Source organism: Thermobia domestica, chromosome 13, assembly GCF_964235325.1.
Source record: "Thermobia domestica chromosome 13, izTheDome1.hap1.1, whole genome shotgun sequence".
In the NCBI taxonomy this organism is placed as follows: Eukaryota; Metazoa; Arthropoda; class Insecta; order Zygentoma; family Lepismatidae; genus Thermobia; species Thermobia domestica.
The window spans coordinates 46844457-46868172 of NC_137466.1; the positions used below are offsets into that span (position 1 = coordinate 46844457).

The following is a 23716-nucleotide window of genomic DNA, read 5'->3' on the forward strand; positions in this document are numbered from 1 at the left end:
TAATTTAGAACAAGAATTTAATGAACTGATCTTGAATGACTGAAAAACTACAGAGCATGATGTGGACTGGTATGACTTAAAGACTAGAGAAGACAATGCATAATCACTTACTTTTAATAACGATGACGAGCAGAACCTCTGATGGACAGAATGACGGAGTGACAGAAACTAATTATGAATAATTTGACTCGCAGAGTTTCGGCGTCAAAATAGAACTTCTCCTACCCGGAAGAGAATCCGGTAGTATTTATATGATTTTTCCGTCATGTCAACATTCTTGCACATTCTTTCTGAGTCTTCCTAGTTCTAGAAGTCATCGCCGGTCATTTGCATTGTAGAAGTCAAGGCACTCTAAATTTTCCATTGGATTATGAATCCTAAAGAATATTCAAACTGCCTCCACTTCATACATTGCCTGTTTTATACAAATTTTAAAATCCAATTAAATATTATGTTTCTTTACATTGTGGTACACAATATTCCCTGTGCTTTAATTAAATATTTTGTTTCTTTGGTGGTTGAAACAAAAGCTTGGAGAAAAAATAAAAAGTTAAACCAAAACCAAAAATTACATAAAATGATAATAGTAATAATAATCAATTCTTCTTAAAATATTGACCCATAAATTATGAAACACCCTATATGTTATAAAAAGTATCCTATACGTAATACATGATGTATAAAATGAACATCAAAATAAATAAAAGAAAAATAATGCTTGAATGAAATTTTAAAAAAAAATGTTCTGAAATATTGTCCACATTGGATTATCCTGTATATAAAAAAAAGAATATTTTATTGTAATGGTAAATAAGTCTTTGCAATATTGTTAGTTAAAGTCTGTTAAAAGCAGACACATAACAGTTCAGGAACGTAGAATAAGCAAAGATGGTATGAAGTCATGTTAGATAACAGATTATTTTTCTGTCGACTTATCACTTTATGTCTGTGGGAACAAACAACCATTCTCTGTTGTTGGCTCAGAGACCAAGTTCTCAAGAATGTTCACAGCGCGTTGCCAACTGCATTTAAATTCACCAAGTTTTAATCACTCAAAGTATGTGGATATACACAACTTACGAAGTATATAATCACTGGAATAAGCGCTTGCACACAACACTAAAATATATTGTTTAGGAACATACACTCACTCACTCACTTATTTCATCACTAAGTATGTGTAAATAATACAAAAAAGTAAATTAAATCACTCAGTAACTCTAGGATATTTAGAGTTAGCAACACTCTTTAATATTCACAGTTGATAGCGGAAATGCAGCGTAGTAGTATTCAATGACAGCGGTAGCAGGGGGAGAAAACTGGAGATGCGTAGAATAACACTGATTAGTAGAATCCCCTCGTAAGATGCTACAGAGCTGGTGCTGAATGCATCTTGTCTTTATTTGTCTGTGTGTGAAGTCAGTTAATAGTACAAAGTTTGTTAAAATAATAGTTTCTGTTTTCGGTGTTTCTTATTTTATTGTGTTATTGGTGCTTTCAACATAATATAGTGATGGGTCCTTTGTGTTTTTTAAAGTTCTAGTGGATTGTGAACAAAAGTGAAAAAAAATCGTGAATTCAATTACAGTTCAGAAGTGTTGTGCATCAAAGTGAAACCACTGTTTCCCTTTTCTTTTTCCATCCTCACTTCTTTTCATAGCTAGTCCTGCTATAATTATCTTGTAGAAATCATCCTCTAATCAATCAGTCATGTTGCTTTTAGTTGTTAAAAAAAATTCGTGACCTGCATTGCCTGGGAAGGATATATAGGGTAAAGGGATGCTCTGTATTAGATAATAGTCATTTGCATATCGCAAATGGCTAAACGTGTTTTATTCAAAGAAATTGAAGTAAAGTTATTACTGGATAGAGGAATATTAGAAACATAATTACTAGGAATAGAAATATTGACATCGTCATATAAATGTAATGAATTTGACGTAGATGCAACAATAAACGCATTGTCACGTGAGTCGAATGACAGATTAGAAACATAATGAGGTACGTGAGGTCCAGTGGGTTGCGGTGTTGCCAAGTTTCGCATACAACATTTCGAGAAGGTGCAATCATATTTGAACAACAGTCTTATAAATAATATAACTGCAATAATTATACAAACTAATGTCGTGGCTTCGATGATAAAAATAATTTGTCCGTCCATTCTCTGTAAAAGAAAGAGAGTGAAGGGACTACTAAATATTTTGGCCACAACGAAATAAAATAACATAATATCTATAACAACTACAAGCAATAATAAAACTTATTTCCTATTTCTCAATTACTTTCTTTTGTGTTCTCTCCGTCTGTCTGAACCTTAGAGATCAACTATGAAGTTTCTATAAACATCATATACAAAAGGTACGTTATTCAATCTTAACCTAGCTCAGGATAGTGTAAATCCTGAACAGTCTCAAGCCTGTAAAATAGGGAGAGAGGTTGAATCTCGTGCCTCAATACACTAGTCTTACTATTAATATCGTATATCCTTAATAAAATATTCCAATAAAATCTAAATGTTCCCTGCGCTTTAATACGCAGACCAAAAATAACATACTCTTAACATGATTGCATGAAAATAAGACTAACACATTTAGTATGACGTCTCACACCTTGGTAGCCTTAGATCATGAATTGAGTTAATTCAAATAAAAATTAATTACATATATGAATTATTATCATAGTCATTCTATCTTAAATTATTTAGAGAAAACTTAAAAAAATTCTCAAAATCAATACTGAACATTGGAATGAGATGTGGAAGTGTACTTGTGCGTCATGCAAGGTACAGTGCCCACATTCCTATGAACTATCTCTATTAACTTACACTACTAACTTATTTCTACTAATATTTGGAAGTATTTAAGTAAAAGAAAACTAATATTTTGTTTCTCTTTTCTTTTTTTTTTAAATATATTTTCCAGGTATGTATGCTGTTACTGATATACATAATAAACTTAAATACATAAATATATTGATAAGGATAAAATAAATACACATAGTTCGGTAAGTAGTTCAATGATTACTACCTTCAAGATTGTTTGCATGTGAGTTAGCGTAATTTTTCTCTAGTTTTCTCAATTTAAAAAATAAATACAACAATAGAGCAAGAAACAAAACTAACATAATCGGGATTACAATTGAAAAAATGCTATGCAAGTTGTCAAAATGTAGCATATGCAAACTATTTTCATTGAGTTTGAGTGATTCTAATTCAGCACTGATTTGATCTAAAGATTTGATTGCATACGTTACATTTAAATGTGGGGCTGAGATATTTATTGTCAGAACAACATTCGTGTTGACCACATTAATAGTTTGCCTTGAGGGTAATACAGTGTGTTTTATAAAGATGTTTTCAAAGTTTTCATACAAAATGAATTGTGTTTTGTTGTTACCATAGACTAATGGTTCAGTATGAAGAACATTATGAGATGTTCTTTTTGTAATGTGTCCTGGTATTAGAGAATTAACTAATAATCCTGCAGGAGTATAAAGATGACTATACTCAAGCTTATGTGGAATAGTTTGAACTTCGCAATTAGTAAATGATTTATTGAAAACCATATTCGTTAAACATTTCGATGGGGAAGTGACTCGTAAACTAGACGTCTCGCATAAAAATAAAAATGAATGCCATTTACATAACAACTTATTGATTTCCATGAATTTGTTGTCGCTTTCATATACCTGTTCTGGAATATTATATTTCACAAGCTTATCAGAATGTAACATTCCTAAATTGGAAACTTGAAACAATTTTGAAATTTTGTTTGGTGTTACTACTGGTGTTTTCAAAATTAAATCAACATTCAGTGTTTCAAAATTGAAGTTAACCAAAAATACAGATGAAATTGAATAAAATAAACCTATATCATGGACATACAAAGAATCAGAGTCATGGAAATCCAATTCATCTGAAATGAATAAAAATTTCCACTAAGCGGCTTGTTGAAAATGAAATCTCAGATTTAAAATTTATTTATAGGATGTTCTCTAATCTAATGTTTACCTTACAGGATCATTTTTTTCTCTAATGTTGATTTGTTTCTCTAAGTGTGGAAGAAAAATCCATAATTCCTAATCTAACCCAAAAGGATAGAATAGAAAACGACACAATTGAAGATTATTAAATTACGTTTTGATATTGAAATTTAGAAAATGTTAACATATTTCTATGTCAACTTCCGTCGATTGTCTGGACTTGGTTGAGGTTCAGCGTCCAGAATTCGCTGAAGCATATCAAAACGCAAAGTAATAAGATAGGCCACCACCAGTTAATACCTATACTAGATAATGTTATATTTCATAAACTCTTTTTTTTTACACTAACGTTCCCATTTGGCAATTGGAATCTTCGTAAAACGGACGTAGTCTTCTAATGTCAAATGAATCCTCGACTTCTTCATTTTTCGAATTTCGATAGCGAATTCGATACGAATTTTCATTCAATTTTTCAACAATTGTCCCTTGCGTCCTAAATTTGTTTCCAAAGCAAGCCGGAACTCCTTTCTGCGGGTTAACATCTTGGATTAGGACTTTCTGTCCTAAATAAAATTTTTGATCGGAGTACTTTCTCTGAAAGTATTGTTTCTGCGACTCAAATCTCTTAGAAAGATTTTTCGCTGCAATCTCCCTCGCATCCTGTACATTCTTGATTCGGACTTCGTTCTCCACGAACTTGCATGGAAGATCTAACTTCGCATCCAACATCGTTCTCGCTTCAAACCCAAAAAGAAGGTAAAAAGGCGAAAAACGGGTACCTTCATGTTTGTGGGTATTAATACAAAATGTTATATTTGCCAAAGCCGTGTCCCAGTCATTTGATTTCTTGTTTACAAAATGCCGAAGGCATGTTTGTATTTTGTCGTTAAATTTCTCAGCTAATCCAATGGTATAGCTACTAGCTGTATTCGCAAATTTCAACTTGATGTTGAATCGTTCTGCCATTTCTTCCATGATCTTCGATTTGTGAGATGTCAATCTATCTAAGTAAATTAATTGAGGAATACCAAACTTGAGAATTATTTCCTCATAAATGGCATTAGTTATCGTTTCTGCCGTAATGTCAGGAAGACTTTTAGTCACCAAATATCTTGTACAAGCATCCACCATTGTTAAAATGTATTTATGTCTGTGTGTAGCCGATAAGGGAAAAGGCCCGCACTCGTCAATCACTATTGTACTCATAGCAGAGTATGCTGGATAGGTTTGTGGATGTAGAGGTGTTCGACCAGATCTTCGTTTGTTCACCTGACAAGATATACACTGCTGACAACGTTTCTGTACGTACTGCTTTAAGGCTGGCATGTAAACTTTCTTAACTGCGGCTGAATACGTTTTTGAAAAACTTAGATGTCCCCCTCCTAGATTAGAAGAATGAACACAGTCAAAAACATAGTCTCTTAAAGAAGAAGGAATACATAATAAATAATTAATTCCTCCAGGATGTTTTTGTTTACGAAAAAGGCGTCCGTCCTTGATCTCAAAGTAGTACGATTGTCTTTCCGTCTTCGCGTCCTTCGGTTCTTCTCCTTCCAAAACTCGGATGATTGGACCGCAAAAAGAGTCCTCCCTCTGAAGTTTGCCGACATCAACGTCCTCCTTCAATGAAATGAATGTATTCAGGTCTTCAACATCAAAGTCCTCTTTTGTTGGTTGATTATTTGTTTCCCTGGAAAGTACATCTGCCACATTGTCTGAAGACTTAACATGAATAGGAATATACTGATATTCTGCTAGCTGTAGTTGCCATCTCGCTAGCTTCGATGGTAGGTTAGGAGTATTTTTCAAGTAGGTAATTGACCTATTGTCACAAAGCAATTTGAACTCTCGACCAATTAAAAATACTCTAAGCGCTTTGAATGCACTTAACACTGCGAGTAACTCTAAAGAATAAATGTCCAAATTCTTCTCACTGTCTCGCAAATTCCTGCTGTAGTAGGCTATTGGATACCACTTCTTATCTTCATCGCATTGCATCAAAATTCCACTCACAGATTTTCGGGAAGCATCTGTGTACAAAGCTAGAGGTTTCTTCGCATCGTACGGCTTCAGTATGGGTGTCTTCATCAATTCTGATTTTAACCTATCAAAACTTCTCTGGTGTTCGTCTGTCCAATGAAATTTAACATTTTTCCTCGTCAGTTTTTGAAGAGGGTCCACTATTTCTGCATAGTCCTTGACGAATTTCCTAACATAATTCGTAAGTCCCAAAAATGATTTTAATTTTTTAGTTGATGTAGGTATCTGAAATGTTTTGATTGAATTAATGATCTTGTCCGAAATTTTGTAACCAAACCTGGATAATTCATGTCCTAACGCTATTACTTTATCGTGGATAAACTTACATTTCTCAACAGAAAGCTTCAGACCTACATTACGTAATCTTTGAAACACTTTTTCTAAAATCTCAACCATCTGCTCCTGAGAATTCGTTGAAATCAGGACGTCATCCATATAACACATCACATGTTCAGGATAAACGTTCGCTAAACACATGGACATAATTCTACTAAATATTGCTGGAGAATTTAAGAAACCTTGGGGAATTGAACGATAACGAAATGACCCGATTTGAGGCAAATTAAAAGCTGTATAAGGTCTAGATTGTTCTGCCAAAGGAACACAATGAAATGCATTCTTGATATCTAACGAACAATAGTACAGTCTTCCTCCTATAGTAGATAAAATGTCATGTATTGGTGGTAAAGAGACGGATTGTAACACTGCGTGAGAGTTAAGGAGACGCGAGTCCAAACATAGACGTAAATCTCCATTTTTCTTCTTTACAAACAGCACGGGCGAGTTATATGGGCTTTCACTATATTCAATAACTTTTTGGTCTAAAAGAAGATTGATTTGTTCTCTAATTTGTGGTCTAAGGGCCGCAGGAATGGGATACTGTCTTCTATAGAAAGGAACCTGTGTTTTTAACTCTATTACATGCTCATAATTCTTAATTCTCCCTATAGAATCCTCTGACCAAGCAAACACGTCGGCATACCTATAGCATAAATCAATCAATTGTTCTCTAATCTCAGGTTTAACCTCTGTACCAACATCTAGTTTTGTACTATCAAACAATTTCTGATCTTTCAACAACTGCTCTGAATCTATATCCTCTGACTGTACATTGAAACATTGAAAATCACTTAAATATGCTAAATCTTCGGCATACCCTAAAATCTCATTTTTCGTTAACGAAATTGAAGACACAAAAGGATTAATAACTTGTACAAAGTGTTGTTTGGGAGATAAAACTGTCCTAGGAATCAAAATTCCTGTCTTGTCTTGTAACGATTTGTTTGGTTCAAGTAACCATTCTTTTCCTGTCTTTGAATTCGCTAATTTTACTTCAACAAATTGTTTCGTTCGAGGCGGAATAGTAACATCATTAACCAAAACAAACGCAGGGTTCATACTATTACAAACTAAATTATTAGCCTGTGGTGATAATTCCTTTGAAATATCTCTGTTATCACTTATAGCAAACCTAGGAGGTTTTCCAAATCTACGTAGCAACAAAACATTTCTATTCAAGTCTATTTGTGCTCTCTGGGATACTAAAAAGTCATTCCCTAACAACATGTCTTGGGAAAAATTGTTTAGCACGCGAAAAGCATGATGAAATGTTCTCCCATTAATCTTAAAACGAACAATTGCTATTTTATTTATCAAAAGAGAATTTTGTGTAATTCCTTTTATGCGTGTATCAATATTCAAAATCTTAGCCTTTGGTGAAACTAAATCTTCTCTAATTATTGATATTTGTGAAGCCGAATCTAACACAGCATGAGCATTCTTATCTTCTATCAGTATTGGCATTAAAATCATATTGTTTTGAGTGATAATGGAGGATTTTACAACGTGACCCTTGTTCCCGAATACTGCGTTATCTGTAAATGTACCTCCCACATTTACAGACATTACGCGTTTAAAGACTGCTTCCGCAATAAACATGTATCCTCTGTGTGAAAACCATGACCACAAACAGAACAAATGGGATGTGTTTGTGCCTGAGTCGGATAATGTTGATAATTACTACCATACATAGGTGTTTGGAACTGGTAATTATGAAAATTACCTCTAGGATAAAATTGATTTCTCGACTGGCCTCTAAAATTTCTATAGTTACCACGGAATCGACCTCTAAAATTTCCTCTTTGACTAGAGTTATGATTCTGATTTCCTCTATTTTGTCTGAAAAAGTTATTCCCTTTTCCTTGAAAATTCTGTCTGTTTTTATTACCATTGTTTTTATTACTACTATTACTGTTATTCTGATCAGATTGTTGCTGACTAATCTGTAAAGTTAATTTCTCTAACTTTTTCTCTAACGACTGCAATTGATCGGAGCTAACTGGACTTTGTGCCTGATTACTTGATTGACTCTGCACTTTCGGTTCACTAGCCTCCTGCTTAACTAACTTTTTCTTTTTCTTCCTCTTTTCCTGATTGTTCAGCGGTTTCACCTCTACTTCACTATCTGACTCGACCTCGGAAGAATCTGCTGTTAATGAAGTTTTCAACTTTGGAAGTACGGATTTCCAAGATTGTTTCGTAACGGAAGTATTACGTTCGCGTTTTTCCCTTCTCTGTACACGGGCTTTATTTTTCTCAAGCTTAACTAAAACACCTAACATTTCTTCTACAGTTGTAAATTCATATACTCCAATGCGCTCTAAATAATAAGGTTGTAATGCAGAGGCTATAAGAGCAATCACCCTTTCCTCTGACAACTTGTCATCAAATCTCTGAATCAGCAAAAGCATGTCATACACAAAGTTCGTAACTGGTTCATCAGGTTTTTGTATTCTTTCTCGCAATTGATCTTCTATGTCTAAACCTAGTGTAGATCTACCAAATTCCTTAAAAATAAGTGTCTTTAAATTGTCATAAGATTGTGGCTCTTCACTTTGTCTCTGTAAAAATACCCGTAACCTTTTTCTAAATTGCCCTGTAAATGCTAACGGTAACATTTCCTTTTTCTTAGTTTCGTCCCAACCATTGATCCTACATACGTCATCATATTCTTCCATAAATAAACGTATATCATCACCACTTTTGACATCGAACCTCGGAATAGGCAACAAATCTCGAGCAATCTCAACCTTAACCGAATTGTTTGCCGGAGTTTCTGTATTCGTTCCTTGATTCATTTTGCTGTTTAGCCTAGTATTATATTTATGTGGAAATCTTGTTTGCGTTTGCGCTGACTTTTTCTTTAATTTCACTACATGTAAATGTATGTCATCTAACAATTCTGTTAACTCATCAATGGGCATGAGCAAAATAAGGCAAGAAAAATAATCTTTTAACTTAAATAACTAATATAACATTGTACTCTATGTAATATAACCTTAAATTCCTAAACCACCTTAAATACAACCTTAGCACTTAAATTCTAAAACGTTTAAATACACTTTGAAATATGATTGCACACTCCCGCGTTTGGAGAAACATTACAATACCGAAATCAATTTGAACAGTGAATTTCAACATACAAAATAGTTTGTAACACTATCCAAAAGACCGCGCACTCCACCATGCTAAAACCTTAAAAATAGGTTTGCAATCTACCTCAAACGTGACCGGTTTTGTGACGTAAAAGGCAGTTAGAAACTTCTGGAGGCATGTCGAACGGAGACCTCTTGTCTGGGTCGCAAACCCCAAACAATTCTCATACATGAAAACTACTGAATGGCCTTAACATCCACCCAGTTCCTCCAAGAAGTAATTTAAACTAATGCAAGTCTTGGGGGCGTAGATAGCGTAGCTCAGAATTAGAAACATGGGAGTAGAATTTCAAAGATAAAATTCGATAACACAGAAATAATTTAGAACAAGAATTTAATGAACTGATCTTGAATGACTGAAAAACTACAGAGCATGATGTGGACTGGTATGACTTAAAGACTAGAGAAGACAATGCATAATCACTTACTTTTAATAACGATGACGAGCAGAACCTCTGATGGACAGAATGACGGAGTGACAGAAACTAATTATGAATAATTTGACTCGCAGAGTTTCGGCGTCAAAATAGAACTTCTCCTACCCGGAAGAGAATCCGGTAGTATTTATATGATTTTTCCGTCATGTCAACATTCTTGCACATTCTTTCTGAGTCTTCCTAGTTCTAGAAGTCATCGCCGGTCATTTGCATTGTAGAAGTCAAGGCACTCTAAATTTTCCATTGGATTATGAATCCTAAAGAATATTCAAACTGCCTCCACTTCATACATTGCCTGTTTTATACAAATTTTAAAATCCAATTAAATATTATGTTTCTTTACATTGTGGTACACAATAATATATAGGCTATATGTATATGCAGTATATGTTTTAATACTATAAAAAAATTAAAAAATAAAAAATAAAATAAAATAAAAAAGTAAATAAAACAAAATAAAATAAAAAAATCCAAAGCTCTTAAATTCAAAGAAAAACATCAAAACATAAAACCAACCTCCATCCTTCCTCGATAGGCAAAACACTCCAGTAGCTGAATAACACCAGACAAAACTCACCACTGACGAGACAAACAGGCCTTGCATCCTGCCCGGACACCTGGCTCCCGTTCTGCGCGCTGTCGTTTCTGTGGGACATGCTAGCTCACTGCACAAACTTTGATTCGAACAAATAATGTACCTACACTGGACAAAGCAGCCTACGGCTGGACGTCGTTTCATCTCCACAGTGAGATGATAAACAGACTCTTTTGCTTGCTTATCATTATCATTGAAGATTCGAGTATTCAACACTGCATTTGAAATCATAGAAGAAACAGCAAGAAACAGCAATCTTGGATTAATAAACAGCAAGAGGTCAGGGCACCTTCTTGTCCTTAGGTGGGGAAACTGTCCTAAAAGGCGGATGAACCACTAGATGGTCAACGGCATGGAGATGTGAAAAGGAAATGGGAATACTACCACATTATCTTTTCCCAGAAGGGACAAAGGAGGAGAATAAATAAATATGATGGTTCTTCGTGACAAGGGACATCACCAATTGTCCGGCTCCGATTTCAATGAAATTTTTGTTGCTGATAGAGGACATGTATGTATTATTTGTGATGACAGAAATTTTTGCCATGGTGCATGTTTTCTATTTTTCATAATGTTTTATAGTTGTGATGTGGTTGTTAAAGATTACTGCAGAAGTCCCTTACTTCCCTTTGTAAACGGAGTGTTAATAAAAAAAAAAAAACATGTAGGTACATATAAGGCTAGGGGAAAATCGTATGGTAGGTATGACCTTGACGGCAGCCATCTTGAAATCCGCCATTTTGAATTAAGGTCAAGGTTTTTTAATGGGAATAGGGTAACACGATACATAATTTCGGGCTAGAATTTAATCAGGAAGACAATGGTGAAGTTTGTTTTAAGATACGCCCATTTGAAGAAAAGTTACAGGTATATTAATTGTTTACACTTACTACATGCGTAAGTCCTATAGCGTAGTCGCTAACGCTCTCGCCTTCGGTGCGAGCGGTTCCGGGTTCGATTCCCGGTGGGGTCACTCGGTCGAAAAAGTGTAACACCTTTTTCAGGTCAGCCACCCGGAATGAGGGTTTCCTGGGTTTTCCTCATTCACACCAGGCAAATGCCGGGCTGGTACCTAACTTATAGGTCCCAGGCCGCTTCCTTCCTTCCCCACTCCTTTCTTCCTTCCCTTTCCCCGGATTGTGTGCTCGCCGAGGGACGTCATCCCTCAAAACGTGACGGGCTACATGGTCTTAGATGCCGAAAGCCCAGAAATGTAAATCCTAAATCCTACATGCGTAAGTCCCTTACCTCCGCTTCTAACCCGGGTATTAATGATAAGAAGTTGATAAAAGCTTCGGTAATACATATTATGCCCAGAGGAAAGGGATACGGTAAGGGTATCCTTGACGGCAGTCATCTTGAAATCCGCCATTTCGAATTAAAGTGAAGTTTTGAAAAATTAAACCCATAAACCCATAGCATGTGACACCTCATTTTAATAGCAAATTTTCCAGAAAAGCCAATGGTATGCTTATTTTTGCTCTATAGATAACCAGTATGAATTTAGGACTGTTTCTAATGTGCACCAAACATCCATTATTCAATATTTCAAATTGGCAACACTCCTAATTTTCACCGCATGTTTTAAGATACCAGCTGGCACTTTGCAAATATTGCCATGCCTCATGTTTTCTAATTATATTACATTTTTTAAGAGTTGCGATTTGTAAGTTCGTTAATAGTGTTGGGATAAGCATCCAGCAATATTTCTGAATTTTGGAGACTTGATATGTAATTATTTATTTTAAACCAGAATACATGAAAAACCTATGGACCTATGTGACGTAAAAAAATACAAATGAAATTATAACAAATATGTGTTATACGAAAACAAAATTATCAGGAAATGTAGCCTACATGTTGCGCAAATGACAAACAATAAAATGTTTTTTATAAATACAACTTTAAAGGAACTGCAGCAATGATAGAAAATATCAAAGAGGCATAATATGACTGTTCCCAATACGCTGTTTGTACCATGAAAAAAATATGAAAACAGGTAACTTGTTTATAAAGAGGGTAAGGTAACTTAATCGAGTTCCCGATCAATACTGATTATAAATCTTACAAACATGAACAATCGACAACAATCGCTAGAAAACGAATGACTTTTTTGTCTGACTAGCTAAAAAAATTGCCATAGAAAATAAATAAATATACAATAAAGAAATAAATATAAAACAAAACAAAAGACCATTGATGTACACAACAATCATATTTCGTTTTCTTTTTTGAAGTGAATTTTCATTTGATTTCTCGCCTCATCTACTATCCATTACAAGCTACGTCTTCGGTACTACCTAAATGCAAAGGTAGAGTTGTTTCATTGTGCGATGATTCATGTCAGTAAACGAGTTTTTGAAGTGCAGGTATAGGAAATAAATAATTATATGGCAAGTCTTCAAAATTCAGAAAGGTTGTTGGATGCTTATCCCAACACTATTCATGAACTGACAAATCGCAACTCTTAAAAGATGTAATAAATTTAGAAAACATCATCCATGGCAACAATTGCAAACTGCCAGTTGGAATCTTAAAACATGCGGTGAAAATTAAGAGTGTTGCCAATTTGAAATATTGAATAATGGATGTTTGGTGCACATTAGAAGAGTCCTAAATATATACTGGTTAACTATAGAACAAAAATAAGCATACCATTGGTTTTTCTGGAAAATTTGCTCTTAAAATGAGATGTGACATACTATGGGTTTAATTTTTCAAAACTTCACTTTAATTCAAAATGGCGGATTTCAAGATGACTGCCGTCAAGGATACTTTTACCGTATCCCTTTTCTCTGGGCATAATATGTATTACCGAAGCTTTTATCAACATATTATCATTAATACCCGGGTTAGAAGCGGAGGTAAGGGACTTACGCATGTAGTAAGTATAAACAATTAATATACCTGTAACTTTTCTTCAAATGGGTGTATCTTAAAACAAACATCACCATTGTCTTCCTGATTAAATTCTAGCCCGAAATTATGTATCGTATTACCCTATTCCCATAATAAAAACTTGACCATAATTCAAAATGGCGGATTTCAAGATGGCTGCCGTCAAGATCATACCTACCATACGACTTTCCCCTAGGCCTTGTATGTATCTACATGGTTGTTATTTTATTAACACTCCGTTTACAAAGGGAAGTAAGGGACTTCTGCAGTAATCTCTAATAACCACATCACAACTCTTATTAAAAAATAGAAAACATACACCATGGCAAAAATTTCTGTCATCAAAAATAATACATACATATCCTCTATCAGCAAGAAAAATTTCATTGAAATCGGAGCCGGACAATTGGGTGATGTCTCTTGTGAGGTAAAAAAAAAAAAAAAAAAAAAAAAAAAAAAGAGGTGGTAAAATAGTCCCCCGTTCGGATCTCCGGATGGAGACTACTCCGAGAAGAATCATCAGAGGAGAAAACAATAACTTCCATTTCAGCATGGGAACCTGGAATGTACGAACTCTACGACGTGAGGGAAATTTTGAAAAGTTAAAAGTGGAAATGGACAAATGTGAAGTGGACATAGTGGGCTTGAGTGAAGTGAGATGGCCAGGGAAAGATGAGATAGTATCGGGAAATTACAGAATATACTATTCGGGTGGCGATAAGGCCGAGAATGGTGTCGCGTAGTAATGAAGAACGAAGTAGCAAGAAGTGTAAGCAATGTGGAATATTGCGGTGACCGCTTGATGTTTGCAAAACTACATACAAAACCAGTGAATATTGTGATAATACAAGTGTATATGCCAACAACCGACCATGATGATAATGAAGTAGAAGTAATGTATGATCAGATCAGTGACACATTACATCAGGAAGGAAGAGGTAAGGTCAGCGCTATAGTAATGGGAGATTTCAACAGCGTAGTAAGAGAAGGAGCTGTGAATAAGGCAGTGGGACCGTTTGAACTATGTAGAAGAAACGAACGAGGTCAAATGCTTATCGACTTCTGTAGGCAACATATGGTTGTGATGGAATACGTGGTTTAAGAAAAGACAAACCAAGCTGTACACGTGGTAAAGTCCAGGAGATAAGAAACGCTATCAAATCGATTGCATTCTTGTGAAGCAACGTTTTAGGAATAGTGTACGAGACGTGTAGACTGCCAGAAGCGGACATTCATTCGGATCACAATCTCCTGGTGGCGGAAGTGCAAACCTGGTTAAAGACGATCAAGAAAAACGGGAGAAGAAATCGAAAATGGAGCTTAGAGCGACTAAGAAATATGACGATGATGTGAAAAAAGAGACTGAAGAAAAATTCTGTGCAATGGGCGATGTGGTTGACAATATAGAGAATAGTTGGGAAACAGTTAAACAGATTCTACTTGATACAGTCCACAATAACATTGGCAGGATGTAAAGAGCACCGAGAAAATCACGGATAACTGAAGCAATGCTTAAGAAGATGGAAGAACGCAGAAGGGCAACAAACACGGACATCAATGAATACAGAAAGCTAAATAATGAATTGAGAAGACAAAACCAAAGAAATGTACATGTAGCAGATGTGAAGAAATAATGGAACTTCAACGGCGCGGTAGATATTATCTGACGTACCAGAAAGCACAAGAGCTCGGAGGGAAAGCTAACAAAAGTATACGAACGTTTGGGATCGAAGATCAAGAACGTAAAGTAACCACTGACCATCAAAGAATCCTTAGAATTTGGGAGGAATACATAAAAGATCTGTATGATCAGAAGAACCACCCTAAAGGTATTGCGATCGAAGCAGAGGAAGAGGTGGATGATGAAAAAGGACCCAGTATATTGAAAAGCGAAGTAGTACAAGCAATCAAAGACATGCGAAGGAGAAAGACCACTGGAGATGACCACATACCAGTAGATTTGCTCAGGGATTAGGAGACAACGCAATGAAAGCACTGACTTCACTTATTAACAAGATTTGCCTGAGTTGAGAATGGCCAAAGGATTTTCTTGATGTTACAGTGATTGCATTCCCCAAGAAAAAGCAAGCAAAGAAGTGCAGCGATCACAGAACCATTAGCCTGATTTCCCACATTGGAAAGATCATTGCACATATGCTGAACAGGCGGCTGGAAAGTAAGATAGATGGGAGGTTGGAAGAAGATGAATTTGGATTCCGGAAAGGAAAAAGCAGCAGAGATGGTACTGGATTGATGAGAATTATATCAGAAAGAATTCTTGATGTAAAGGGAGAGTTGTGATTGTAAAAACTGATGTAAGTTATTACAAAATAAATACAATTATTATTTTAAAAGTAGCTAACAAGGAACACATATATAATAAGTCATCAATTAACATTGAGTTCAATTTTCTAGTCTCTGACTTAACCAAAATTTTTGGGTAATTCAAATTTCGGCCACACTGTCATTTCTATGGATGGCAACACTGGTTATTCTTCCGATTCGTATTTTCAGGTGTAGAATAACATTATCTATTATTGTGGTAAGTTTCCTTTCATTATCTCTTTTCACTTACGAAAAACAGGCAAAAGAAAAATTGTTAGCTTTTGAAAAATATTTGAATACTAGGGGCGCCTGATATAGCATTCCCTCGCCTAAATAATATAAGATTTTGACTACTGCCTCCCCTCCCCCTTAACTAGCCCGCTCAATATTGGACTTAAGAGGAAGTTGGTCAAGTGCTATATATGGAGCATTGGACTGTATAAATATTTCTTCTCTAACTTCCGTAATGTCCAAGCCTCTGAACCAGAGAGCTTACAAATGTGGTGTTGGAGGAAGATAAAATGGATAGAAAGAGCAAAAAACGAAGGTATTTTAAAATGGATAGGAGAGAAGAGGACACTTCTAGCCACCATCCTTCATAGAATGGCCAATTGGATTGGGCACATCTTGCGAAGAAATTGTGTTCTTCACACCGCCATAGAAGGAAAGATGCAAGGGAGACGAAGAATAGGAAGAAGAACACAGCTGCTCGATGATTTGAAAGATAGGAGAAAATATTGGGAATTAAAAGAGGAAACTGAAGATCGACAAAAGTGAGAGAAACATTTCCAGGCAAAATCTAAAATTGAAAAAATAAAATCTTCATTAGTCCCAGGACCTGCCCAAAGGCAGCATACTTAATAAATAATAAAGAGAGAGCGTGAAATTTGTAAGGTTCACGAAGAGCGGGCCTGAAGTATGTGGGATTCATGAAGGAGGCGCTGAGTAAGGAAGATTATGAACCACTGATCTACATAGCGTAAGAGCGATAAGCGATAACGAGAAGGAGTGTTTTGGAATCGATTTTGCGTTTTAAGAATAGGTGATATTTTCTCTCTTAATTCTCTATACAAAACGGAAATAGTAAAAACAACCACTTTCGGTTTCAAGCTTGATCACTGTAAAGTGTAAACGGTAATAGCGAGAAGCGGTTTCCTGTAATCAATTAAGTGCATCAAAAATATAGTCATCACCCTAATCTCTCTATTACAACAGTTAATGACAGACGTCAACTATTTTCAGTTTTAACGTTAATCACTAGAGTTAAAAAGGTAATAAAAACGAAGTTTTTTTTTATGCAATCAATTTAGCGTCCGAAGTACAAGGTTAGTTCAAATGAACAGGTACGAAGTGACACTGTAGGTATAAACGAAGTCTTCATTGAAAAGTAATAACCAGAGACCTGAGGACAATATTCCATGATTTCACGAGCCGAACGATTCCTTCTTCCTAGAATTCAGATGGTTGTGATAGGAACCAGTCCTCCACTGTGTCCTTCAGTTCTTTGTGCGAGTTGAAGCGCTTCCCTTTGAGATTTATTTTTAGCACATGAAACAGATGGAAGTCGCAGGGCGACATGTCAGGACTGTAGGGATGCCCAAGCTGCTCTCACTTAAACTTGTCCAGCATATTTTGTGGCCTGGTCTCGGTCATCACTCAAACTCTCCCAGTCTCCACAAAAACGCACCCCACTTTCTAACTGACTTGTCGGACACACAATTTCCCCTGTATACGACCACAATCTGGCGATGAATATCGGCCGGTTTAACCTCTTTCACAGTCAGAAATCTGACAACACCTCGCTGCTCCTCAATCGTCAAATTTTTCAATGTGAACACCATGATTTCTTCCACATGCACTGCCGTGTCAATTGGACGAAACACATAACTGCCTGATTCTCTCCTACGTCATGTGTGAGGTGCCCTTTCATGCCGGACACTACATTCTCTTCCTTAGATATCGCACTACGTTATCCCAAAGCGGCATATCCCTATTTCAACCGGTTTAATTTGTACGACGTTTCGAATCTTTCCATTTGAATACCCTTTGTAGAAAATCCACCTCCACTCCAATATTTATACTAAAACCGTAAGCTTTAGAAAATTACTACCACTTTTAGTTTCAATGACAACTGACAATATCTCTTCCCATAAGAACTAAAAGTTGTTTACGTGGTGTATATGTGACACAATAATACTCTTTTTTTTAAGTATTCCCAAATACTTGCCTGTGATTCCGACGTTAGTTCCTGAGGACCGCAAGGGAAGAACTGTGGGACATACAGTTCGAAAATAAATAAATTAATTGAACCACTACATCCCAGTTACTTGCATTGATTTCATTGATGACTGCAAACGAAGCTTACAATCTCACGTAATATGAGTACAAATTAGTACACAGAGCAGATGCATAAATTAATGACGTTGGAATAATTACTCTTAAAACCGAACAGTAGGAAGATAAAAGAATATCACTTTGTCTATGGATTTAAACAAAAGAAATCCAAATGATACGGCATTGTTCTTCGGTTTGCGAGATCTGAAGGGATCTGAATATACAAACAATACGTCTCACCAACTAACTATAATTACATTCATCACCTTGTCATGTGAACATCTGAACCAAACGAAATAAAGGATTATTTATTACACTTCTCTAACAGAATATAGTATTACTAGTATTATACATACTATCATTCTTTTGTTAGTACGAGGAAGGATCAGAAACTAAGGTTACAAGCCAAATATTCCCGGAGTTTCGTCTGTTATCGAGGAATGAGAGGTATGCAGAGTGTACATGGAGTTGGCAACTGTGCGCTAGTTGTAGGTAAACACAAATGGTGACTCGTTTGTAAAGATGGTCTCGCAAAGAAATCCGAAAAGTTATTCGATTTGTGTGGGCGAAACATGAAACCGCGAATAAAATTCACCGGCAGTTAATAAAGGTTTACGAAGAGACTAATGTCACGTCAGCATGTCGCAGAATGGTATCTGAAGTTCGCGGCTGGTAGAGAAAAGGTCACAGATCATGAGCGCAGTGACCGACCCGTCACGGTATCAACAGATTTGAACACAGATCGTCTGGAGGAAATGATTCAGGACAGCACGAAGATCACGTCACAGTATCTGACGATATGTAGTAGACCGCCGCTTCGCTTCAGAGGAGGACAACGGACACATGGCGTGACAACGTGGCTGAACAAGCAAGGACAGGAATTTATACCAGGAGGAAATCTTCAAACTCATCCCACGATGTGACAAGTGTCTCAACCAATGTGGATACTATGACGAAAAATAACCTAATGTATACACTATCTGTTGGCTGTATTAGTTGTATGATATATACACGTTCCACTGCAGGCTTTGTAACCTTACTTTCTGATCACCCTCATATTAGACAACTTGCTTTATTACATGCAACAGTCGGCCACTGAAAGCTGGCTTTCTTGCTACACATGAATTTCGCAGCAACACGTTACAAACTCATGTGAGGTACGATGGCTGAATGCTATATCACTTAAATCTGGAGCGTGAGTTTCCTGGTTCGATCCCCGATCAAGTAAATTTGTGGTGGACAACATAGTTTCCGTGAATTTTCTCGTAGTACTCCCCTTTCCTCCCAGATTCTCATTTCCAATTCGTCCATCATCATTCACTTGTCTTAATCATCCGTCTCCCTTGTCTTAAAGTCATAATCGTGGGACGTTAATTAAAATCAAAGATTTCATTTGCTATGGACTAATCATTTGTTACTCCCAACGCCAATTTCACTGACTCGTACTTCAGATTGTCAGAGAGGGTATTAAAGTAAACCAACTAGCAGTAATAAATCTATCCTCCAGTTGGATAGAAGTTGTAGCATGACACTTACCATTACATAAGGAAACACAGAATGGAACACGTTGGAATACACCGTATCATATTTGTCACAGTGAGGATGAAAGGTTTCACTCTCAAACAAAGGGCTAACATTATATCAGCTAAATAGGTGAAACGGAGACCTTTCGGAGAGGGATGCTAAACATGGTTTCCGGTTAAACACATCTGAAAGAATAATAATAATAATAATAATAATAATAATAATAATAATAATAATAAGGAAAATTTCCTGTCTGTAAATAACGTTAATTCCTAATAATTAACAGTCGCCATTCCGTTAAGATTGCTCCCTGCCTGCCATTATTTGAAAATGGATAATGATTATGTTAAGTATGAATATACACAGCTATTTATTACTAACATTGTAAGATAATAGCCTTATTGAATATTAATAAGACTGTAATCTCTTATGTAAAAACCATAAGTATTTACTTCATGACAAACACAATGTATTTACTAATTACATAACATGAGCACAGTATATAAACTAATAATAGTTGTTGCTGCTTATTTTTAGAACTGTATAATATGTAACAAGTTCCAACATTAACCAAAAAAAAAAGCATATATAGATTTGAGCATTATTTGTGCACCGTAAGTAGCTGCTGTACACACTAATAATAATAGTAATAGTACGTAATAATTAGAATAAATGGTTTCTTCCCAGTTGCGGACGCTGCTCTTATCTGTTAAAATCTTTCCCAATTGTGGACGCACAGGTGTTGCTTGTCATTTCCATGAGTCGATTACAAAGCAACCAGAATTGTTAGTCCCAATTCCGGACGCGAGGTAAGATCTATTGACAACAAGCAGCAACGTTGCCACATTTTAAATTTCATTACATTTACTATCCTGCCCTCAGCAACGATAAGGACTTTTTGCTGCAAGAATACGATTTGCTGAAAAGAGAAATGAAAAAATGAAATATTTAAATTTTACGTCCCACGATTATGCCGGTTAGGCTGAAGGAGACGGTGTTGATGAAAGATGAGTGAAATGGTGGAATGAAGAAAGTGGGAGGAAACGGGAGAACTCCGAGTAAACCGACGAGCACGGTGTTTGTGAACTACAAAGTCCACACGGCGCGAGCTGGAATCGAACCAGGGATCCCAAGCACCAAAGATGAACGCTCTACCACTGAGCCACCGCGCTCCCTTGCTGAAGAGAGATTCATTCAGGATTGTAGCTAGTAAGTTTTTAAAGGGGCATGACTTTTTCAGGAGCTTGAGCCGTTTTACGTACAATGTCGAAATAAAATTATCCTCACAAATTTTTAGTGAGGAGAATTTTATTTCAAAAATAAGATGGGAACCGCCCCCCCACACAAGGATTTCGTACCCTCTATGCAACTTCCCTTCACACTTAACCAGGCTTAGTTTGAGAAATAGTTATATTCTAATCTATTGACTACTAATATAATAACAGAAAAAACTCCAACTTTTATATATTCCAGCAAAATCCTAAATGACGCTTCTGTATCTACTATGAGCAACAAATTATACACCATTCTTTTTAATGTATCTATTTGAAAAAGGTGAATGTCATGTTTTGTAATGCCTATCATGTATATCGTATTTAATTCATTAATTTGATCCTACTGCGTTAAAACAGTTTGCACCTTTTAATATACGTATACTAACTTCATTAAAAATAATGTAATAATAAGTCAATAACACCCAATTACCTATGAATTATGTAGTGGAATCCGGCATGTAAGGCAGATGGTTTCTTCTTTTCGGTTTCGATAATAACCACGTCTTCCATTATGATATCCAATACCAAACCTTTGGAACGGTGTCGAACACGAACTTACACAAACACATCAGCAACTGTGCACATATTAGCTGAATCTAGCTGAAAATTTATAATGGTAGAATTTGTTACTGTGTTGGAAGCTTTGCTCTCAGTGAAATCGAAGGACTGCCTCTGATTGGCGAAGCCATCAGTCAGTGACCAATAGAGTTACAGTATTTGTTATGTTTTACTAGGAAAATGTTTCAGAAAAAAATACCTCAATTCTACTTCCCCCTCTGGTCTTGGGAGGGGATAAAGTGCAATTCAATTGAAATATAGTTTGACATAGTCTTTAGTACAGATTGACTTTGTTAAGAGAATAATAATTATAATAATCTCTCCCGTGGTTGAAATATGCTATCATAAAATCACATTTCAGTGGTTTTAATGAATCTTCGGGATGAGCTATATCTGAGAAAATGGGAGCGTTTTGGGTAGAATCATTACAAAGATTCATTAGTCGTTTCTGCATAGCCGCCTCATTCATCTATTTGGGTTATGTTTTGTTCAAAAGGAAACATATTTCAGAGGTTCTCCTATTCGCGTTAGTGGATATTTTTAACGTCACATTTCCAGATTCACTATTTTTTTCTTCCATTTTTTTTACATGTAGAATGAGCCTATAGTTGAACTTTTTGCGTTGTGTGTTGTACAGTTTTTCATGGAAATGAACCTCTCCACTAAATTTCAGTTTATTACTCTACTTTATTAATCATTCATAAGATTTTGATTCTACATTAACATGCATAATTATGTCTCATATAGTTTCGTACGAAAGTTTAGGCTAGGAGTTTGGGTGCAAATTACCTTGAGAAATGGATCTTCTTGATGAATTTTTGTAAGAAATTTTCCTCGGACGCTAAATATTCCTTGTCGATGAGGGTGTGCGAAACGGTCGATTATGATTAAATATTTAATCAACTAATATTCTGCAAACTACAAGCTTTTGTTATTGACTTCTAAAACAAGGAATTCAGTAATTTTAAAACAAGTAATTAAGTAAATTATCATGCAAAACCAATAAACTTAAATAACTTCTCTTTCGACAGGAGGAATAAAAATGGAAGTGCTATTTTGGGCTAGCATCAACGAAAATTTCCCTCACTAAAAATTTGCTTGGATAAATGAAATTAAATAATGCACAAATCTGCAAAATAATTACAGGAATTCTGATGTAATTTACATGTATTTCATATGTAATTAATGGATAAACTAGTGGTTAGCAGTATCTCTAATATTACATAGCTTTATAATTATAGATGTTCGTGTACTAACAGATTTGAATTCTTTTTATCGAGGCAGGGTAGTAAATGTAATGAAATGAAAAATGTGGCAACGTTGCTGCTTGTTATCAATAGATCTTTCCTCTTCTCCTGCACGCGTACGCAATTGGGACTAACAAGTCTGGTTGCATCGTAATCGAGGCATGGAAATTCCAAACAACACCTGTGCGTCCGAAACTGGGAATGATTTTAACAGATAAGAGCAGCGTCCGCAACTGGGACGTCCGCAACTGGCACGGATACAAATCTGAACTGTCCATTGCGTTTTTTCACTAAAAGAATTGGGTGGTTCCATGGAGACGTCTGCTCTCGAATCGTCCCTTGTCTTAGCATGGTATCCAGCTGTTGTTTGAGGACTTCACATAGGTGGTAAGGTACTAAATAAGGTGTTTTGTTGACTGGCGTGGGGTTGGAAAGTCGTATCTCATGGTCAAAACCACGGGCGAGTCCCACATCGTCTTCCGACCAACTCCAGACATCGGCAAACTGGTAAATTAGGTCGTAAAACGCTCCCGGTCTTTTGGAGACAAATCTGGGTTGACATCTACTCTTATCGGGTCACACATCTTTCTAGACTGTTCCAACCTCTCTGGAGACGGCAAAGATTCTTCTGATGCTGTCAATGTCCTTTCTGGTTCATCGGGCACTTCCTCGAACTCCTCTGCATTGCCTATCTTCGTTCCTTGGCGCAACTTCACGGTGTTGACGGTGGGATTCGTCACAAACACCACTGGGGACTCACAATCTACTATTACCCTTGGGATAAAAATTCCCAACATTTCCTCTATACACTGAGATGGTAACAGTAACGCCATTTCCCCGTAATGTCCCAACAGGAACGTAACTTAATTAAAGTGTGCGAACGAGGTGGTAAAATGATATTCTCTAGAACTCTAAAAATAGCTCTAGATTCCCGAGCGATTCTCGATGTTAATACTTGAGATAAATTGACCTCTAAATTCCTAGGTGATAACTTCCTGGACGGAGGACG

At 36.1% G+C, this 23716-nt stretch overlaps 2 protein-coding genes across 3 annotated transcripts in view; one reads left to right on the forward strand and one right to left on the reverse strand.

The window, feature by feature from the left end:
• Positions 1-23716, forward strand: part of LOC145668129 (atrial natriuretic peptide receptor 1) — a 2711550-nt gene that overhangs the window by 564509 nt on the left and 2123325 nt on the right. The window lies entirely within an intron of this gene.
• Positions 1-23716, reverse strand: part of LOC145669060 (testis-specific serine/threonine-protein kinase 4-like) — a 110956-nt gene that overhangs the window by 28089 nt on the left and 59151 nt on the right. The window contains exon 10 of the mRNA XM_081737420.1: positions 19641-19813. The gene's annotated coding sequence lies outside the window, so the exon portion shown is untranslated. The remainder of the gene's footprint in view (positions 1-19640; positions 19814-23716) is intronic.